Consider the following 21,696-nt stretch of genomic DNA (forward strand, 5'->3'; position numbering starts at 1 on the left):
TATTATTCAGCTTCAGGAAAAGTGGTTTTGCAAATGAACAAGAATTTTTAAAATGACAGATGTCTCTTTTTAATGTATCAGATCATTTTCTGTGAGTACATATATTTGTCAGTCTAATCAGGCCACTGTAACACAAATACAGAATGAGTAGTTTCAACAAAGAAACTTAGTGTCTCATAGTTCTGCAGGCTGAAAGTCCATGATCAATGTCTAACAAGCCTGGGTCTGATGAGGATCCGTTCCTGGTATTTTGGTGGCCACCTTCTTGACCTTCTTGCTGTGTCCTTACATGACCTTTTCTCTGTACATTCATACTACTGTGTCTCCTCCTCTTCTTACAAGAACACTACCAGTCCTATTAGAGTAGGGGCCTACCTTTATGATCTCATTTGATCCTAATTACATTCCTTAAGGTCTTGTCTCCAAATATGTCACATTTGGGATTATTGTAGGGAGACATAATTCAATTCATAAAAGGAAGAAAATCACTAAGGTATATTCTAAAAATCTAGACTTGAATCTTTTGGTGTAAATCCTGGATCAAATTATTTCTTGCATCCCACTGATTCCTAATTTAAATAAGTAAATTTGGTCCCTGTTTAGAGTGGCTTTCATTAATATGTTTTGCATCCTCCAGCCCTGTATTAACAGAAACTTCCGTGGTATTGTCTATGGATTTGATTTGATTTTCTAATGTTGTGGGAAGTTTGACTACTACTTGGCACCAGAAAGTAAGGATTCCAAAACTAAAGGGAATAGGGAACAGTGGAACATTTGCCCGGGCATGCTGTCAGCCTCAAGCACGTCAAGAATGTTGTTGGAAAGGCTTTGCCTTCAGTGGAATGGTTCTCACACCACACATCAGTCCTTCATTTAGGTAAGTGTGAAATTCCTATGATCTTAAAATAGTAGAACAATGTAATAAGCTCTCATCCTAACAAACTAAATTTCAACTTCAATTATAATAAATAAAAATTGTATAATTAAGTTATTTTCAATGAGACTGAAATATCTATATCCAGAAAGTGATATTGGCTACTTTTACATCATGCAGAAGAGCTCATTTGTCAGTGAAAACTTAACTTCCATGCTTAGATTCTCTGCTTTTAAGGACAACTGTCCAGAGCCAGATTAGCTATGATGCCAACTGGTTATTTCATAAACTATTAGCCACTTATCACATAAAATGAACAGCAAGCTAATTTTCTGAACGTCTATAAGTACTGAATTATTGCTAATGCCTTAGAACAATGTTCTTTAGAAAACTTCCACTTTGCTTCCAAGCCTGCCAATATTCAAAACAATTTCCCAAATCCTTATAGACTTGTGTAAAACCTCAGATGAAACAATTATTTTAGTTTATTTGATATAACTGAAGATTTTATTTTTATTTTAAATGCTATTATTAATAAACTAAGTGATCTAGGGCCTTAATGGCATCTTAGCACCACTAGTTCTTCAGGTAAATTGGATAATGCATTCACTATAAGCTGTAGGAAGTCCCTAGGTGGTTATGTTTTCTTAAGTACTGAAGAAGAGCATTATTAAAACAATACCTTTTGGTCAACATTACAAAGGCAAAGTTAAGATACTCAGATGGATAGAGTAGCTGTAATGGAAGAATATTACTACACAGAAATATTATTAATGCAAGTACAATGCTTGAGCATTATTTTTGGCTGCTGGTTTTGAACAGTTCTTACAGCCTAGCTCTTTCAATATGGGCCCTGTGTTCTTTCTTCCTTTTCTAGATCTGACAGACCCAAGTAAGTAGCAGACAAGTAGTACTAGAAAGACCACCAGCCAGCATATTTTTGGGCAGATAAGTTTCCTGGCTGATTCCTGTAAAAAGTAAACCCAATTTGTCTCCAAGAAAAGATGAGTAGGGCATAGGGGAGGAATTATGTGTGGGAAAATGAGAGGAAATATTTGTGTGATTCTGGCCATGTGTGGTTTGGTTCCATATTGTGGAGTCATAGATGGTCTCTTTGGCTCATGTGTAAATGACAACCAGCTCTACAGTAAGTCTGAACTTTTACTGTTGTGGTTGATGAGCTTTGGGTCTCCTGTGCCTTTCAACACCTTTACCCAGTTTCCACCTTAAAGTTACCTATTCCAAGAGACTACTACCTTTCTAGCATGTGGAATCAGTATTGATGACACCATAGATGGAAAGTAATGCTTATCCTTTATGATGGTGTTTGAAAAGTAAAAAAGAGAATGACCAGGCAGGGAGATTGTCTGACTCTGGCAATTGTTAGAAAGTGACTCAGTTGTCTGAGTCTACATTTCAGACAGATTTAGGTGAACTGGAGACGGAGTCAACACCAAGGCTTATTCATAAATAGGCATGCCTGGATTAGCCAGGTCCCATTAGTATACAGAAAAGGAAAATGCCCTACCTGAGTCACCTTTTTGAAATGTCATCAATTTAAACTTACTGCAACTGTCAGTCATATTCACATATATCTACATATTTCTTCATACATTCACCATGTCTACATTCTGTTCATTTGTTAACTATTAGCAATGTGATAAGTGTCAAGTGAGATATTTATTGATGATTTGTAAGCATTTGTACATATTGAACAGATGAGCAACTAGAGACCTGGACAGGGTAAAGGGCCTTATCCACGTCATTCTACTGTTTTATTTGAGTAGAAAGACTAGACTTAATATCTACTTGTTCATTTCTTACTCAATTCTTTCTCAGATTCAATTTCTATTTCTCAGATTACATGATTCAAAAACGTTCAAGAATATTGATGGGCTAGCATGTGCTAAGTACAGTCCATATAGACTTTTATATAGAATGACACATGCTGAGGAGAACAGGAAAGACACCTAGAAGCTATCAGTTCATGATGACATCACTAAGCCAATCCTGGGAACACTGACTACCAGTTTCCTGTCATGCAAGAACATTACATGACATTAGTGTTTATCTAAATAGTTTGTCATTCTCTTATTTGCTACAAAAAGTGACTTAGACACTAAAGTAATAATGATAGCCTAATGACAGGAGAAGTTAAAATAAAAGTTAAAAACAAACTTTCCAAAAACAAACCTAGGTTGAACATATTCCAGTTTGTAAGAGTGGGTAACAAGGAGGGGGGAGCTCTATTTTGAATTTATAAAATGTGATTGAAGACAAGAAATGCTAGGAGATTCTTATAAAATTATTCACTCTGTAACCCTATATCAAGTATAGGCACTTTTAAAACAGTGTTGAAGAGGGTCTATTATAGAGATGTTATGGTCTTCAGGGTACATCGATGAGAATAGTTAACTCAGTCTATGCCTAGGAGAGCATCACATAATGTGACTCGTTTGTGTTCTCACTTCCCACTATAACATAAGAGGTACAAGACACAATTCCATCATATTTTCCTTGTTAGAAAATCTTCATAGCCATCTGTTTCTAAGGATGCCAATATTAACAAAAAAGTAATTAGGCTTTCCCCACCAGCATTTTTCTTAATGAGCAAAATAAGATGTGACACTTTAGGTAAACCCATCTATTGCAACTAACGAGAGGTAACATTGGTTTTCAAAGTACTGTGCTAAATGCTATTTGTGTCTTACCCTATCAAAGGCTCACACCCTTGACAGACAGGATTTTTATTTATTTATTTACTTATTTTTTTGTGACAGTGGGGCTTGAACTCAAGGCTTACACCTTGAATCACCCCACCAACCCTTTTTTGTGATGGGTTTTTTCGAGATAAGGTCTTGCAGAACTATTTGCCAGGGGTGGGTTCAAATTGTGATCTTCCTGGTCGCTGCCTCTTAAGTAGCTAGATTTATAGGTGTGAGCCATGGTCCCCCAGCTAGGACTCTTATTATTCCTCTCATATATGAAGAACCTGTGGTTTGAAGTAGTGTAACAACTGGTCTAATACTGTTCAATTAGTTAGTAGAACATTTTGGAACTAAGCATGGGTAAGGTGACTTAACCTTTATGTCCTATTCTTAATTGTATTCTGTAAACATTCTCATTTATATTTTATATTATTTATACACCAGCTAGATTGTTTCTCTGATTATTCCTTGTATTTTCTTATATTGCTAGCACTTGAAGACCTGTTTTGTTTTAATCTCGAAAGAAGATAAAACACACTGTCAGTATGTTCCTGTTATTATAACAGAATCCTTTGACTGAAGGGTTTATAAATATCAGAATTTATTCTTCACAGTTCTGAAGGCTGGGAAATTCAAGACTGAGGCATAAGCAGATTCAGTGTCAGATAAGGGGCTAGGACTCATACCATGTCCTTTTGCTGTGTCCTCACCTGCTTGGAGGGAAGAGATTAATACTGGATCCTCATAGTACAGAAGCGATGGAAGAGAAATAGGAACAAACAGCTCCCCTGACCCTCTTTTATAAGGCTATTGATCCCATTTGTGATGTCTCCTCTCTCATGGCTTAATCAAGTCCTAAAACTACTACCCTTAATGATATAACATTGGAGATTAAGTTTTAACATGGGCTTTTTGGGGGGCTGGAACATTCAGACCACCCATTTCATCCCTAACTCTCCAAAATCTATATCCTTCTCACATGCAAATTGCATTCATTACATTCCAATAAACCCCAAAGTTCATTGTCTTTTTCTACTCTCAACTTTACAAGTGAAGTTCAAAATCTTATCTAAATATTATGTAAATAAGCTATGAGTGAGACTCAAGATTTGATTATTTATCCTTATTTATTTATTTTTTTTCAGCTATGAACCTATGAAATCAAACAAGTTATATCCTTCCAAAATACAATAGTGGGACAGGTGTAGGATAGACACAACAATAAGGAAGACCATGGAGAAAATGGAGGACAGGAGGAGGAAGGGACAGTTTCAATGTGTTCTTTCTGGGTCACCCTTGAAATTGCTTTCTTCACTGGTGTCAATAGAAGGCTCCAAGAGATACATTGTTCCCAGTCTACAGTTTGTTTACATCCTATGAACAGTGCCTTCCAGCCTCCTTAGCATTTTCAAAGCCAGCTAGTATAGGTCCCAATTCCACTGGGTTCTTTCTCTGAGTCCCTCTTGAACCATTACCAGCAAAGCGGGGACAACTGGTGTTGTCCTCACAATCCTCCCACTTTATCTGTTGCAGCTCTTTGATTGTGGACTGTTGGAGTAACCCAGAGAGAATGGGGAAAGGGAAAGGAAAGGATGATGAGGTAATTATGACAGAGGTACATTATATTCATGTATAAAAATAGCATGACAAAATACATTAAAATTGCTAAAAACAGTTGAGGGAAGTGGGGGAGGTGCAGATAAGTGAGTACAGAGAAGGTGAATGTGATCAAATTACATTATGTGCTTGTATGAAAATGTCACAATGAAACTCCTTTGGACAATTACTTTATGCTAGGAAATTTACATTATAAAAAAAGAAAAGTGAAGATACATTTTTCTAGAAGGCATTTTACTTTTACTTATTTTTCCTTTTTAAAAATTTTATCATTTTTACATTTACTTACATGTGTATATATTATTTGGGTCACCTCCCTGTCCCACCCTGCTCCACCACCTCCAGGCGAACCTTAAATTTAAACTTTAACATGCAATTTTGGTGATTTGAGTCCCTCTCTGTTAAGTTTCCTGCTTTCATTTGCACATTGTTTGGAACATTTCTCCCCTTCCCCATCACTCCACACCTACATTTAATCTGTACTCACAGATTTATTAGTATTAAACATATTCTTGTTTTAAGTCCTGTTTGTTATAAACTAAAGACTTAATACTGATGTGAAAGCTGTAATCAAAGCAATGATTCCAGGATTACCATTAAAAACATAGAAGGTTTTGGAAAATCTTAGGGAAGAGAAAGGGAGCCACAATTCACCCAGGCTGAGAATGACCATTCTTAACACAATCAGACGGGCTTCAGTTTTCATAGACTTAAAAGGATATCGAATGCTATAAAAATTTAGAACTACTGTAGCTACTGCACTGAATATATATGTGTGTGTGTATATATATATATATATATATATGTTTATGTATATATTCATGCCTGAATAGCTTACTTTAGAAATAGCTAGAAAAGAAACCAGTATGTCTCTCAAGCTGAGCCACATATAAGATGGAAGTTGATTCTTCATGTATTTTGGTTAAAAATATATTAGGTGTAGATTGGATATTGCCACTTAACTTGATCATTTTGAGATGGGAATCCAATTTGATAAGTATCTGAAAACTGTTTAACACTAAATCTAGTGGAAAATATCAATGCTTATTAAAGGAAATGAAAGCTATGATATCAATTACCTTGGTTAAAAACATATTTGTACTCAGGTGGAGTCTAACCAATATACAATTTTAGTGGGAAGCAGAAATCCCTTCTTATATGATATCCCAGTTTTAATATAAAGTAGAGCCAAACAAAATTAATTACAACTTCTCGGCAAGTATAGGAAAAAAAACATTTTATACTTTTATAAGTAGTATAAAGAGTTACCGTTATTTGGCTTCTTAGTGAGTACCTTCTTGGGATGTTTTGCTTACTAGTTAAATTAGTGGGAAAACCTCCTATACCATGTACCTATATGCTAACTTACTAGTATATTATATTTACATGTTTCCTCATAGAAATTAAGGCATCCACTGACATTCATGCAATTGTGTCTTTCTTTTTTATACTGGTTAGATTTTTATTAGCTAAGTAGCATACTCTACTAGAACTCACATAACATTTGAATTAAAACAACCATGTGTAAGTCATTTTTCTCCCCAAAGAAACTGTGTAGTAGAATTGTTGTGGTTCTCAAAATGACATGATTTCCTAGAATATAATCTCTATCCCAAAAGCTTAGAATAGTGCCTAGAATGTATTAGGTTCTCAGTAGTTACTAAATAAATAAGGAATAGTTTTAAAGCCACATTTTAAGTGCAAATATCAGTGAAAATATTATTGTCCACTAAGTATGCTAGGATGGCATATTTGTTACTGAGTGATATTGAAGCTTGATAGATTGGTCTTACCTTTTATTATAAAACAAATCTTACCTTGGTTTTGTGTCCTGTTAGAATAAATAAACATTGTGGTATAGGAATTTGTTGAGGCCTAGAAGAAGTGTATCCAAAATTATGTCACATTCAAATATGACAGTATTCTCTGTGCATCTGTGTGTGTATGTGTTTGTCTCCAGGTCTCTGTCCATATGTGTTCATCTGCACTTTTGAGTTTATTTGTGAGTGTGCTTTGCTTCTTTTATGATTTTTAATCTTAGACAAATGTGTGGTGCTCATTTGTGAGAGTATTATATCTGTAGGACCTGTGAAATATATAGGACTTGACTTTGCCAAGTCTTAATTCAGCACTAAGACTACCTATCATTGAAAGTTTAGAACAGAGGAGGAAAAATAAGAGAAGAGAACAAAACTGAAAAAGATTTGTGCATTAGGTAGAACTGCTTTCTATAAATCCTGAGATAATAAAACAAATTACAAGATGAATTCACTTAGGCTTCTGTTTTTATGGGTTGGCCTTAACTGAGTCTTCCATCTTCTCAAGTCTCTACATGAAACGCTCTGTATTTTCAGAACACAAAAATACACAGCAGTCCATGAATTCTCCTCTGTACATTGTGCAAAAGGCTATATATTTTCTAACTCTATGAGTGGGAGGTACTTCTTTATTTGATCTTGCTCTATGTAACTCTATCTAGAAACCCAATACAAAATTTTCCACCAGATAGGCTAGCAACAATCAACTACATCTGCCTCAACTCACAGAGGAGTTTCTAAAGGCAGAATTAACTCTTTCATTGCAACAGGTATTATTTTAAGAAAGTGAAGCAAGAATGAGGCAGCTGTGATGGTGTGGGAGTTGAGTGCATCCAAGCATAGGAATCCAGGTTGTAACTATCCAGGCTACATAAGTCAGCAGGTTATTCTTAGGGTCAAACAACAGATTCAGGGAGCTTTTTGGATAGGATTATAAAGATTTGTTTTGGTCTTAGTGGGTTTACAACTCTCAAGTTATGACCTGTCTTATTGGCTCTAAAGCAAACAGGTCATTAAGGTCCAGAGTTTACATTAATTCATTACTATATCTTATCCTCAGGAATGTTCTGCAGCTTCTCCAAGAGTGTAATTTATCTGAAGAAAGGGATTAAAGAACTGAGAGCAGGAGGCTAGTTAGTTTTATGAAAGTGTACCAAAGCACTAACTGGTAGTAGAAGTTCAGACAATAAACTAATAACAAATTTGTGGAGATGCATTAGAGAAGGTTGTGGCTCAAGGTGATATCCCCATGTTTGATGTTCCAAGTGGTGACAAGCAAGTCAATTAAGTTATATGCTTACCCATGCATGTTTAAAGGCAAATTCTCTATATGCAAAAACTCAACCTTGAAGTAATTATTTTTTAAATCCACCTTTTGCATTTTATCTACTCTATTTACTTATGTGTTTTGTATTGGGATCTCAGTAGGAAATCCCACTGTTAAATTCTGTCTTTTAGTTTCTGAAGGCATGTGGGAGTCAGAGACAAATGGAAATCAAAAGTGGAGGCCATTGTTATACTTGTGAAGATAACAGTACTCCAAGATATACAAATTACAGTAGAGTTTCTTATTCTCAATGTGTATCAAGAGTTCCACTGCTACTTGTATATGGTATATTAAAAAAAACAATTCAGATTTCCAGTCCCCAACATACACCTACAGAAATTTGAGTTTGGAAGACTTGGGCTTTAGCATCTCTGTTTTTAGCAAGTGTCCTGGTAATATAGTCACTGACATTTGGAACCATTAATGACTTTCTACTTCTCTCAATGCTGTGGCATTGAATAAGGAAAGATGGATAGCCTTATCAGCCTCTAAATGTTCTACCCTTGTGAATGTGGATGTAATGATGCATGTTTTTCCATTTCTATTCTTTTTTTCACTCTCTCCCCTTGTTACTTGGACAACCATTCTTGGCCATGCTCTTGCAACAAGCTCATGGCCACCATGTGGTTATCTTTCATATAAAGTTTAAATATTATTTAAATTGAGACAGGTTGGTATTCTAATTACCTGAAATAAAGAAAAGGGTCTGCAAACCCACTAGGGTCACTCATTATACCTGCCGTGGCGAGGGTTAATTTGGCTACAGGGAAGAGAAACCCACTTAGAATAACGCAAGTCAAATTTGGAAAAAAAAACACAAAACACAGAGGTATATTATGGAGCCCAGGTGCAGGAAGTACCACAAGATCTCTTGATTCAGGGAAATTAACCAAGAAATTTTCATCATTTTCTTATTCCCCTTCTTGTATTTCCCTCTTCCCTTCTTCCTTCATTCCTTTCTTCCCTCATCCTCTTTTATTTTTTTCTCCACCAAATATTTATTAAAATTTCTATCATATCCCTGCCTTAGTAGCTAAGGACATACAAGTTAACATGAGGCAATATAATCACTTCTCTTATAGATTCTTGATCTTGTGTGTAATCTGTACATAAGAACAAATAGCAAATAGATAAAAAGTTTAATCTATTAGCTGTTGATGGTTGATAGAATCTATGGAGAAAAATAAGGGAAGGAACAGAGGCAGAAAGTAAGAAGATGCAGTAGTGAATATAGTGGTCAATATTCAGCCTCTCACTGCTAATTTTCAGTCAGCCTTTTTTTTAATGTGCTTTTTGGCATTTGTTTTCTCTTGCTCTATGCCTTTCTCTATTTCCACTTCCTCTGCTCAACAGCAGCTGTAACCATATGTTCTATCTACTCATATTGGGTCCACTTGGCCTGATGCCACATGATCTTTTAATTGAAGTGCCTACTACTAACTACAGTTTAACTTTAGTAGCTCTTAGTGCAAATCCCTGAGAGGCTGTGAGAGCTTCAGTTGGACCCTGTCTGTACAAAGCCTTTCTGCAATGGAGTCTGTCCATGGGATGGTACTCAGCCAATGGATAGATTCTGGTTATACATATGGATCTATCTTCTGAGTCCTGGAATATCTTGGCATATAGTTTTCTAGATTGGATATATACTTCATTCTGCTGGATATAGAATTTACCATTCTGGAGAAGTAGATTAAAGCAATTAAAGACAAGTGCCAACTTCCCTCTTTCTAGGAGGATGGCAAGATAACCAGTCAAGAATCACACTTCTTTTTTTGGTAGGGCAGGAAGTTATAGGAGGAAGAAATAGCAACTTTCAATATTTAACTATGATGTTTTCCTGAAATTTCCTGGCAGAGAGACAGAGAGAGAGAGAGACAGAAAGAGAGAAGAGAGAGAGAGAGAGAAAAGAGAGAGAGAGAGAGGTTTGTTAGAAATAGTAAAAGAACAAATGTTTAAAATTTAGTTTTCTGATTTTCAAATGGACCCTAAAATTTATTTTAATGGAAATTGTTAAGAACATTTTTCTTTTCCTTGAATACTTGAAGATTTGAGCCCTGTCACCAAACCATAGTATAATGAAATGGCTTTAATGTAAAAAAGTACAAGTAAACTTTCTGTTTTTCATATCACAGATGAGACAAAATCTATCTAGGTCAGAAGAGGAGAGTCATTAAGTAGAATAATTTAGTGAGATTTTTGTGGCGATATCTGAGAAAGAGTTCTGAGCCCTATTATATTCTCTCCCATGTTAGATTTCTGGTTAGGACCTAGAGCCAACAGACATTTATGGACCAGTGCCTGCTTTTTTGAATGGAATGTGAGAGACTCAGATGAAGGTGTTTTGTACTAGTGATGCTAGTGATTCAGGATAACCTCTGAAATGACAAACTGACACCATAAGAAATTAGGAGCCTTGCTTGTGTAAAAGAAGAGGAAACCAGTTGGGATGGTACACATCTGAGTAGATATGGGTTAGATAGGCAGAACTATGTCCAGGATGGAAAACTGTGAAAAATCCATAGAATTTATATCATTCTGTTTCAAATCTGTTCCCCCAAATTCATGTGTTGGAAACTTAATTTCCCATACAACATTGTTAAAAGGTGGGGCCTTTGAGAGGTGATTAAACCCTCATGAATGGATTACTGTCATTGTTTCCAGAATGGGTTTGTTACATAGGCAAGTAAAACCCCTCTCTTGTTCCCTTTAGCTCTCTCTCTCACATTGTGGTTCCTTTTATACTATAATACAGCAAGAAGGCCATTGTCAAGTGTGACTGGTTGATCTTGGACTTCCTAGCATCCTGAATCATGAACAAAAGAAGTTTCCATTTATTATACATTACCCAGTCTCAGGTATTCTATTATAACATAACAAAATGGACCAATAGTGTTTCAATACAGGGATACAGAAACAAGGGGAAAATTTTTGGTCAATTAAATTTACCCAGAATTGACTTAAATTTAGGATCTTTAATAGCAACAGCAGCAAAAATGTGAAGATTTCAGACAGAAAATAAGTAACAAAAACATGAACAAATTTACATTCTTGGCACACCTGAGCTTGTGGCCTGGGAAGTTCATGCCCAACACACGTGTCTAATTCTACACCAACTTCACTTTATAAAGAAAGTGTTTGCTCTGGATTTATCTAGGGTGATTTATCACATTTCTCTGACAAATGGTACATGTTTGACAATCTTCTGCACATGGCTCCAAAGTAACTGGAAAGAGCTCACATTTCTTTTCAACTTGATTATCTTGGAGGATTATGCTTTGTATAAAATAATTCTGATTACATATCCCAAGTTATTGTAAACATCTGTTTTAATATCTCAGTCTCTGAGCCTTCAGTGTTGATTTCCATATTACTTTTGATTCACATGTCTATAATTTATTCTGATGGGATTCTCATTGACTTAAAAAATGCTTGCTCTTTTTTTCTGCCACAGTCATCTCTTCTCATTCTGGTTTAGGATTTAATGTAAAAACAGTAAAACAAACCTGCCTGGCCAGATTCATGAACTAGCTACTTCATGTTTATATTTTGAAATGCTACATGCATGTCAAAACTCTATACTAAATCTTGAAATATTCTATGCTTGTACCATCCCAACAGATTCAGAAAAGTGGGGAGTGAGAATGTCATGCCCCCTTTTCGGTAATTATTCCAGACAAGACCTTGCATGGCCAGCAGGATACAAGGAGAATAGAAAACAAATGGATTCCAAATTTCTAAAGCACAATGTACAAAGCACGGAGAAGCAAAGAAAGAATGTGCTCCATCCCTGTCTTTTCCCCCTTTTAGTTGTGCCAGGCATTTCCTTTGTTCCTTTTTCTAGCTCAGTGAGATTAAAGTGCTGATCTCCCCCTTTTTTTGAAAATGATGTCACTTTTTTTTTCTTTTGCTTTGGCAGAGAGCAAGTTCATTACAAATCTGCTGTGTGACTGATGGCTTTGAAGAGATAAGGCAGAGGGGAAAACACACTTGGAAAAGGTATGAAACTCAAGAGACAGGTTGACAATTAAACTGGCAGTAAGAGAGATGATGAAGGATATGGAGAAATAGATGCTGGGTGTAAATATCTCTTCCATATTCTCTTTTACAACCACTGAGAAGCTACTTTTATGTCCTAATATTTTTATCCTGAGGTAATGCCATTGGCTAAAATTCACTTTGTATGTTTTCTGGTGAGAGCCGTTCACTTTTGATGACATTATTCCTGGCAGGTCATTCTAGACATATGTGATATTCAGGGTGGGGAAGACATTTCCTTTTGCTGGTTGAAAAGGGAAAAGAGTTTGGTATCGAATCTGATTTACTGTAATTGCTGGACTATGTGGCAGTTTAAGTAAGATGTAAAATCAGACTGAAATCATCATGCACATTCTAATGTCATGTATGTTATTTAAAATGATTAGTGACAGATTCAGAGCTTGGGAATATAAAGATCTTCATTTATGTCCCAGGCTCAATCCTACTAGAGGCAGTAGGCCCAGAAATGGTTGCACAGGACGATGTACTGCAATATCTACTAATTAAACACACACACAAGCTTTTAAAGCTGACAGCAGGCAGGAAAAATAACATTATCAACTTTATATCTGTGATTTCCTCTTCTTTCCTGTGGATGGATATTCCTCTTCAGAGCAAAGGATTTTTAGAAATGTGTTTCTCAGTTAGGGATGGAGGTGGGGTGGTACAGAGTAATGACAGGTGGATCATGAGAAGGAGAAGAGACCAGTGAGACAGGTTTGCCAGGCTGCCGCATATTTGACAAGAACACAATTCATTCTTTCTCTTCTTTGTCTGTTCTGTTCTCACCATCTTTCACCTCCAGCCTTTGTTTTTAAATAGATACATAAATATTTGTGGGTGCATCTTGTTATCTCTAGTTCTCTCTCACACGCTGTGGTTCCTTTTGCCATACTATGATACATCAAGAAGGCCATTGTCAAATGTGACTGTTTGATCTTGGACTTCCTAGCATCCTGAATCAGGAGCAAAAGAAATGTCTATTTATTATAAATTGCCCAGTCTCAGGTATTCTGCAGCATATTACAGGGCTGCTCTAACACTTATTTTATGTTGTAGTTTCTTATTGAAACTCTTCGAGACAATGTACATGATATTGCTCCATTGCCTGCAGGATAAAAATCTCAGCTGCTTATGTCTCCACATTTGGTTCTTTCCAATATTTCCCATTTTGCTTCTTTCCAAACTTCGCTGCTACACACTTACTTGAGTCCTAATGATAATTCTGGTTCCTGAATGCCTATGGTTGCCTCATTCTTTTGTTTGTGCTCTTCTGTCTGACTGCATGCTCTCTCAGTTCTTCTACATCCATAAATATTTCCATTTCCCTCTAGTCTGAGAAGAAGAGTATCTTCCATGTATATGTTTTCATTTACTCAAAAATTGATTTCTCTTTCCTCCTTTTTTTTTCTTTTATTTATATGTGCATGCAATGTTTGGGTCATTTCTCTCCCCCTTCCCCCCACTCCCTCCCTTACCCTCTTGTCCCTTCCCTCTCTCCTCCTAACCCCTCCTTACCAGGCAGAAACTATTTTGCCTTTATCTCTAATTTTGTTGAAGAGAGAGTTTAAGCAATAATAGGAAAGACTAAGGGTTTTTGCTAGTTGAGATAAGGACAGCTATACAGAGAGTTGACTTGCATTGCTTCCTTCTACTTAGACTTTGAATTAGAGTCTTTGTAGCAGTTTTAGAAATTTGTGTGTCCTGATCCAGGTGGTGGACTATATCCAGCTTCTATCAACATGTCTAGCCACAAGCCACTGCTCACTCTGCCAATGTTTGATGTCCTGATTCCATGATACTCTGTTTCATCAGACTTCTATAAATGGCTGTTAGAATGTTTAGGCTACCTAATTATGTGTAAAGAGTTTTTACCTGCTAAGAATAGCAAAGTATTGGCTAGCAGAAAGATGGTGACAGGATTTGGGCACTTCGTAACTGTTTTTATCAGAACTCACTCTAGCTTCCTTAATTTCCTGTGTATCCCAGATGTGTGCATGTCTGATCTAAGGAAACTGGGTGGATACTCAGGTACTTCTTCCATTTAATTTTCTTAGGGGAAAAAATCATTTAAAACTTTTTTTTTCATTTTGAACAGGTATTCTTGGTAGACAAAAGACAAAAAGAGGAATAATTGTTAGCTAAAAATATCTCAGAAGATATTTTAAGAGAACTGTTATTTTAATTTGGTTTCATTAAGAAATAAAGCAGACTTGGAGACAAGAATTTGAAGTTTATTTGGGATGTGGTCCTCAGAAGTAGAAGAGGCAAGGGAAGAGCAGGGAAGGCCAATGAAATGGTTCTCTAGGAGCCAATGCATCATATGTGCTCTGAGTCATCCTAACTGAGGAGTGAGGCAGCTTGGGGACTTTCCACCAGCTCCTTGTCAGTCCCTGGCTGAGGACATTTCCAGGCATTCCTTTTCCAGCCTTCCATAGGTAGAGTGAGGTCTTTATGGGCAGAGAAAGGCCTGGGCAGAGAGACACAGACACTGCAGGACAGACAAGATGAAGCCCTTACAGTCATGAATGCTTCTGCTGATAGAATTCATTCAAGCTAGAAGGGGTTGAGTCCCTTAGATACTGACTTCTGCTGTGATAATGGTGAAATCCCCTATGTGGAGAAGGCATGATGCATATTCAAAGAGGGATTTAAGTAATGCTGCCTTCACCACCTTTTAAGCAGTCCCTGAATGATTCTGGAATGCTAATGATAAACATGATCAAAAACTCCAGAAGGCATCTTGATCATGGCCAGTAATACCCCCATAGCAGAGGTAACAGACAATGTGCTACACTCTTAGAAGTTCCTCAGTTACAGTACATGTACTGTAGACTCTTGTGATTAATGTTGATGAAGATCTACTATAGTGCTTAATACATTTTTTTGCAATGGAGTTTTACTATTTTTCTTTATTCCTTCTATTATGGCCCTTGTTGAAGAATTGTATCATGCTAATTTCATTCTTGACAGGATGAATGTACTCTCTTGGTCAAGGTGGGGTTTCTTCTTCTGAGTTTACTTGCTGGGAGGTGCATGTATCTTAGTTTCTGCTTGATAAGGTGAAAGTTGTAACTTTACTAACTAATGAAACATTATAGCTTGGTTTGTTTGGATAGCTTAGTGTGTGTGTGTGTGTTTTCTTTTTTAGTTTTTTGTGGGGGACTGAAACTCCACTTTTGCCTTTGCCTATAAAAGGCCAGAAATAGCTGATATATCCATGTTTATATCAGGCAGATAGATTCTAGAAGAGGATTGTACATTTAATTGACCCATTCCAAAACCCTACTGGCAAAGAGAAAAGATTTGAATGTAGGTAGCAATGCTTAGTGTTCAGCTAAGTCTTTACAGAAATGCCCATAGCACTTTACCAAAACAGAAACTGGTATATTATATGACTATCAAGCTTGAATAATGAGTAGAAGTTATAGCACTCATCTGCAATAGCCCCTTAACATATCCAGTTTCTGTTTAGGAATTGGGATTGAATTAAAAAAAGAAATACTTTCATTATCTATACGGTATTAGTGAGCAGGATGCCAAAGAACATAATCTTTGGAGGAGACATTGGTTATTTACACATTCAGTCTTTTACATAAGCTAATAGAGTTAGGCACTCAGATTCTTTCAGCATTTTTTAAAGAAGTTTCATATGTAAAATTATGTATTTAAGGGAGAATGTTGTATTTTTCTTCTTTTTGTATTTCTGAAATTTGTCACATAAAAAAGCTTCAGTTTTTAGTGCAATTTTTTTTATTATCAAAGGCAGCTTTTGTGAGGAAAGCAACACTTTTTGAAGACAAATTCAATTTGTTTGCATATAAAATATAATGTGAAAATTAATATTGTGCTGTGTTTGTAATACTGTGAAAATACTGGGATCTTATTTTGACTAATTATACATCTTATGTTATCTTAAAATGAAACATTTAGCTGAGACATATTTGTGGTTTGCACTTTCTTGTAAGTAGAGGTGTGAGTTTTTCTCTACCTTGGCTGTGTTCCAATTCATGTACTAAATTACATTTTCTTTTAAAATGTCTTATGCTTCGAAACTAACTTTCATTTTCTTGTGTAGAGTTCTTAATTACTCTAGAGATGATTTCAGATTAGAACAAGATCATACAATGATGTATGGAATGCTTCAGGAAAAAAATAACCATTGGATCACACACATGTATAAGATATGTGGTATACATGTCACACACATATGTATGTATACACATATATATGAATGTATGTATGTATGTATAAAGGGAACCCATGGACTACACCTGCCCTGAAGCTACTTTAGCATAGAACTCAAATAAATAATAGTTTTTACATTTTTAAATGATTTGGATAAAGAATCATATATCATGATACATAAAAATTATATGAAATTCAATTTTCAGTACCAGCACAGTTGTGCTGATTCATTTATATATTGTTCATGACTTTTGTATATAATGCAAAAATAGTTGAGTACTTATGACAGAAAACATATGGCCTGTAAAACCTTAATTATTATCTATCTGTCCCTTTACAGAAAAAGGTTGCTGACCCTGATCTCTCTCTCTTGCTCTCTCTTTCTCATATAGATATAAATATAAAGAGAGGAATATAGATAGATCTATGGTCTATCTTTCTATTCAATCTTTTGCCAATCCATTTTTATATATCTAGGAGAGAAAGAGAAAGAATAGTTTATAAAAATTATAACTGGCATTTAGTCTCAAATGTTTAGACATGTGTATACTGCATGGAAAACAAAATATATAACCATATTATTGTGATAATTTACACTTCATGTGAAAATGATGCATAAATTAACAGAGCAGTTTTCACTTCATTGTCCTATGAACACATTGCTAGCTCATCTGCATTTAGATAGATCTAACATCTCTAGACAAAAATATGGTTTGCACAACAAGCAGACATTAAAATTTTAAGTAAATTCCTCCTCAACATATTTTTTGAGCTCCCATGTTCCTGGCTCACACAATCACATAAAAAGTCTTAAATTTACTGCATTTCTAAAAGGACACAGTTCACACAGAACTGTCACATTCTATGTGGACATTGGTGAAGTATATTCACAAAGCGTATCAATTACTCCTTTCCTTTGCCCAGAGACGGCCAGAAAGACCTTCTGATTCTATTTTATGTTTTTATAGCTGAAAATATGAAGCTGATTGGTGACTTTGGGTGATATTTGTTGCTTTTAAAATGTCCTTTCTCTAATGTCCTTCTTCTAATTCTTATGGCAGAACAGCAAATATTTATGTATGAAAGGCCAATTTTGCTTCGTGAATAACAATAATATTTTCTTGAACTAGGACAACTGTAGACAATGTGTGTGTGTGTGCATATGTGTGTGTGGTTATGAGCAAAGTAAAATATACAGTATTTAATTTACAAAGAGTTTGGCTTATCATTAAGTTGTGAACTAATAACAATTTGTTAATTTTCCTAAATTAACATCATTAAAGGCCTATATTGATTAATACTCTAGTAGTAGATGATATTTTCTAAGTACAATTATTATGGAAACATTTAGAATTTATAAATAATTGTCTTACTGGGTAATTCAGGGTAGTATCAGGATGATCTGAACATTGAAGACTTTTAGCTATCATTTAATCATTATAAATTCAATGGTGTTATGGAATTTAAAAGGTAAAGACATGTCAAATTTCTGCTAAAATAAACAGTTTCCATTCCTTATTCAGAGCTCACCTTATAGATAGACCTAGATGGAAATGATAGTAAGGATTCTTTGAAATCATTATGTTCTTTTTGTGCTATTAAAAGTATTTCCATGTTGAATAAACTAAAGATGATGACCTATTTTTTTTTTTGCTTCTGACAGTGAAGTATAATCTTTGGGAATGCTGGGTGGAGGCAAGAAAGGAAATGAGGGGATTTACATTTCTGAACAAGTGCCTATCCTGAACAGATAGAGAAGCAAAGTTAGGGGAAGACAGCTTGAGCAGAGTTGACATCAGAGGTCAGAATGGTCCTTCCTGCCTAGGCAGGCTGTCCTACCCATCTCATAGTGGAGACCACCAACAGCCTCTATCTCATCACTCTTTCAACTCCATTTATAACACTCATTCTCATTCTCTCCACCCACACTGTAGAATCTTCCTTCCTTCCTTCCTTCCTTCCTTCCTCTCCTCTTCTGGCAGTTCTGAGGTTTGAACTCAGGGTCTTGCACTTGCTAGGCAGTCACTCTACCACTGGAATCATACCCCCAGCCACTTTTGCTTTTCAACTATTTTTCAGGAAGGATCTCATACTTTTTGCCAGGGCCCACCTCAGACCATGATCTTCCTACTTCAGCCTCCTGCACAGCTGTGATTGCAGCATCCCCCACCACACTCAGCATTTGTAGTGCATCTTTATTTGAATTTAGTGAAAATGACCCTTGTCTATAAGCTGTCAGTTTCCTTAGGGGGAAAAAAAAACTGTAGAAACTTAAGCCCACTCAATTCATTTCATTATAGGGTACTGAGAGCATTATAATGCTGCCAGAAATGATATGCAGCTAGTATAGGAAACAACCCACAGGGACACTATTCTTAAGCAAAAAAAAGATAAAAAAAAGAAGTTTCACATTTTTTCTTAATGTAGGAACAATTCCTTTAGAAAGTAACTTTATAGGAGAAACATAAAGAAACATTATTTGAATTCTTAGATCATTTACAATTTCTAGTCTCCTGGTAGACAAAGGGATTTTAATGTGTTGTCTTTTAACAACAATAAATAAAACAATGAGCAAGTGTCTTTGCAAAAGAGGAAAAAGTGTTCATTGATTTCAATATGTAAAAAGTATTGCTTCTTTTAACTGCTTGGGTGCATATAAGGTTTTTTTTTTTAACATTTTATTATTAATTTATTCACATATGCATACATTGTTTGGATCATTTCTCCACCCTGCCCCCCTCCCCCCCACGCCCTCCCCCCTCACTTCCAAGCAGAACCTGTTCTGCCCTTATCTCTAATTTTGTTGAAGAGAAGACATAAGCATAATAAGGAAGACAAAGCATTTTTGCTAGTTGAGTTAAGGATAGCTATACAGAAAGATTCCTAGCATTGCTTTCATGTACAAATGTGTTACAACCCAAGCTGATTTGTCTCTAACTGATCTTTACACTGGTTCCTGATCCCCTTCTCATGTTAACCTCTGTCCCTTCAAGGTTTGTGTATTAGTTCCTCTGGAGTGGAGACATCAAACGCTTTCATGTTTTGGGTTTTCTACCTATCCCCATACCTCCCATATGTGCTCTCCCCTTGTCATGTGATCCAAGTCCAACCACATTGCTGCATTTGCCCTAGATCTAAAGTCTGCATATGAGGGAGACCATACAACTTTTGGTCTTCTGAGCCTGGCTAACCTCGCTCAGAATGATGTTCTCCAGTTCCATCCATTTACCTGAAAATGTTAAGATTTCATTCTTCTTCATGGCTGAGTAAAACTCCATTGTGTATAAATACCACATTTTCTTAATCCATTCATCAGTACTGGAGCATCATGGTTGTTTCCATAACTTAGCTATTGTGAATAGCACTGCAATAAACATGGGTGTGCAGGTGCCTCTGGAGTAACCTGTGTTGCATTCCTTTGCGTATACCCCAGGAGTGGGATTGATGGATCATATGGCAGGTCTATGTTTAGATTTTTAAGAAGCCTCCAAATTTTTTTCCACAGTGGTTGCACCAGCTTGCATTCCCACCAGCAGTGTATGAGGGTTCCTTTTTCCCCACATCCTCACCAACACATGTTCTTGGTGGTGTTTTTGATGATGGCTATTTTAACAGGGGTGAGGTGTAACCTTAGTGTGGTTATGATTTGCATTTCCTTTATGGCCAGAGATGATGAGCATGTTTTCATGTGTTTTTTGGCCATTTGAATTTCTTCTATTGATAAAGTTCTGTTTAGTTCAGTTGTCCATTTCTTAATTGGTTCATTGATTTTGGGAGAGTTTAGTTTCTTAAGTTCCCTGTATATTCTGGTTATCAGTCTTTTGTCTGATGTATAGCTGGCAAATATTTTCTCCCACTCTAAGGGTGGTCTCTTCAGTTTAGAGACCATTTCTTTTGTTGTGCAGAAGCTTTTTAATTTTATGAAGTCCATTTGTCCATCCTTTCTCTTAGTTGCTGGGCTGCTGGGGCTCTATTGAGGAAGTACTTGGCTATACCTATTAGTTCCAGAGTGTGCACACAAGTTTTAATAATATATCTGTTTATGTTATTAAATATTTTTTAGATAAGCACCTTTACCACCTGAATCACTTCACTAGCCCTTCTGTGTTTTGGGTGTTTTTGAGATAGGTTCTTGTGAACTATTTGCCTGGGCTGACTTGGAACTGTGATCCTCCTGATCTCTGTCTCCTTAGTAGCTAGGACTACAGGAATGAACCACCAGCACCAGGCTTACTGTGTTGAGTTTTAAAAAAATAGCCCCTAAACTTTATCCCTATTCTATTTCACAGGTATATAAATTAAATATGTACTTTCCGTCCTGAACTATTAGCATAACCTAATCATTTGGTCGTATAAACATCAGCTACTCTCTAGTTCAAAATGCTTTGTAATTGAAAAGCAATTTTTAATTTCTACTTATATTAGGGTAACATAGTCTTTACTGTGGTTATGGCTAAAAGCACTCCATACTTCTAAGATGAATTAGTTTCATTTTTATTTTTATTACTGTATTGCCAGCTTCTCTTCCAAATTATATTTTTAATAAATTTGATCTATAGCCATTTTGAAGGGTGAAAGCCCATAAACACATCTTTCTGCTTTAATTGCCTTTATAAAGCACTTACTCAAAAGGGCAGTTTTTCTTCCCAATTGTAGCACCAGTTTTTATAAGCGAATCTGCCAACCTTTCAGGATTAACTGAGACTTCACTGTGGAGAATGAATCTTGTACTGTAGTGTGTTAATATATTCAAACTTAAAACTATATTAAAAAAAAGAAAAAAATTTATCCTTTTCATAAAAGTTCTATGGAAATACCAATTAACATTCATATTCTAATTTATTTACAATAACATATGTATTTTATTTTACAATTCAGGGTCCGTTTTTGCAGTCACTGCTGTCTGTTACTTCCAGGGAGTTAAAGAAATGCACCTTTCGTCATAGAACAGCAGGCTTGAGCAAGTTTTCTATTGCTCAACAAGCCACAGTACCTTTCTCTTCTCTCTTGTGAACTTTACTGCCTTGCTGCTCTCACCCAGAGTCATGAACTTGCGTTCCTTTGACGTCCATGACACCCTTGGTTGCACCACTTTTCAGTCCTCTCCCTGATTTCAGACATGTACACAAA

General features: G+C 36.0%; 1 long non-coding RNA gene across 1 annotated transcript in view; it reads left to right on the top strand.

The window, feature by feature from the left end:
• Positions 1-785: 785 nt before the first annotated feature.
• LOC141421269 (uncharacterized) overlaps positions 786-21,696 on the top strand; it is a 56,316-nt gene continuing 35,405 nt past the window's right edge. The window contains exons 1-2 of the long non-coding RNA XR_012445878.1: positions 786-877; positions 12,260-12,339. This is a non-coding gene — a long non-coding RNA (uncharacterized lncRNA). The remainder of the gene's footprint in view (positions 878-12,259; positions 12,340-21,696) is intronic.

This window comes from Castor canadensis, chromosome 3 (genome assembly GCF_047511655.1).
Source record: "Castor canadensis chromosome 3, mCasCan1.hap1v2, whole genome shotgun sequence".
Classification (NCBI taxonomy): Eukaryota; Metazoa; Chordata; class Mammalia; order Rodentia; family Castoridae; genus Castor; species Castor canadensis.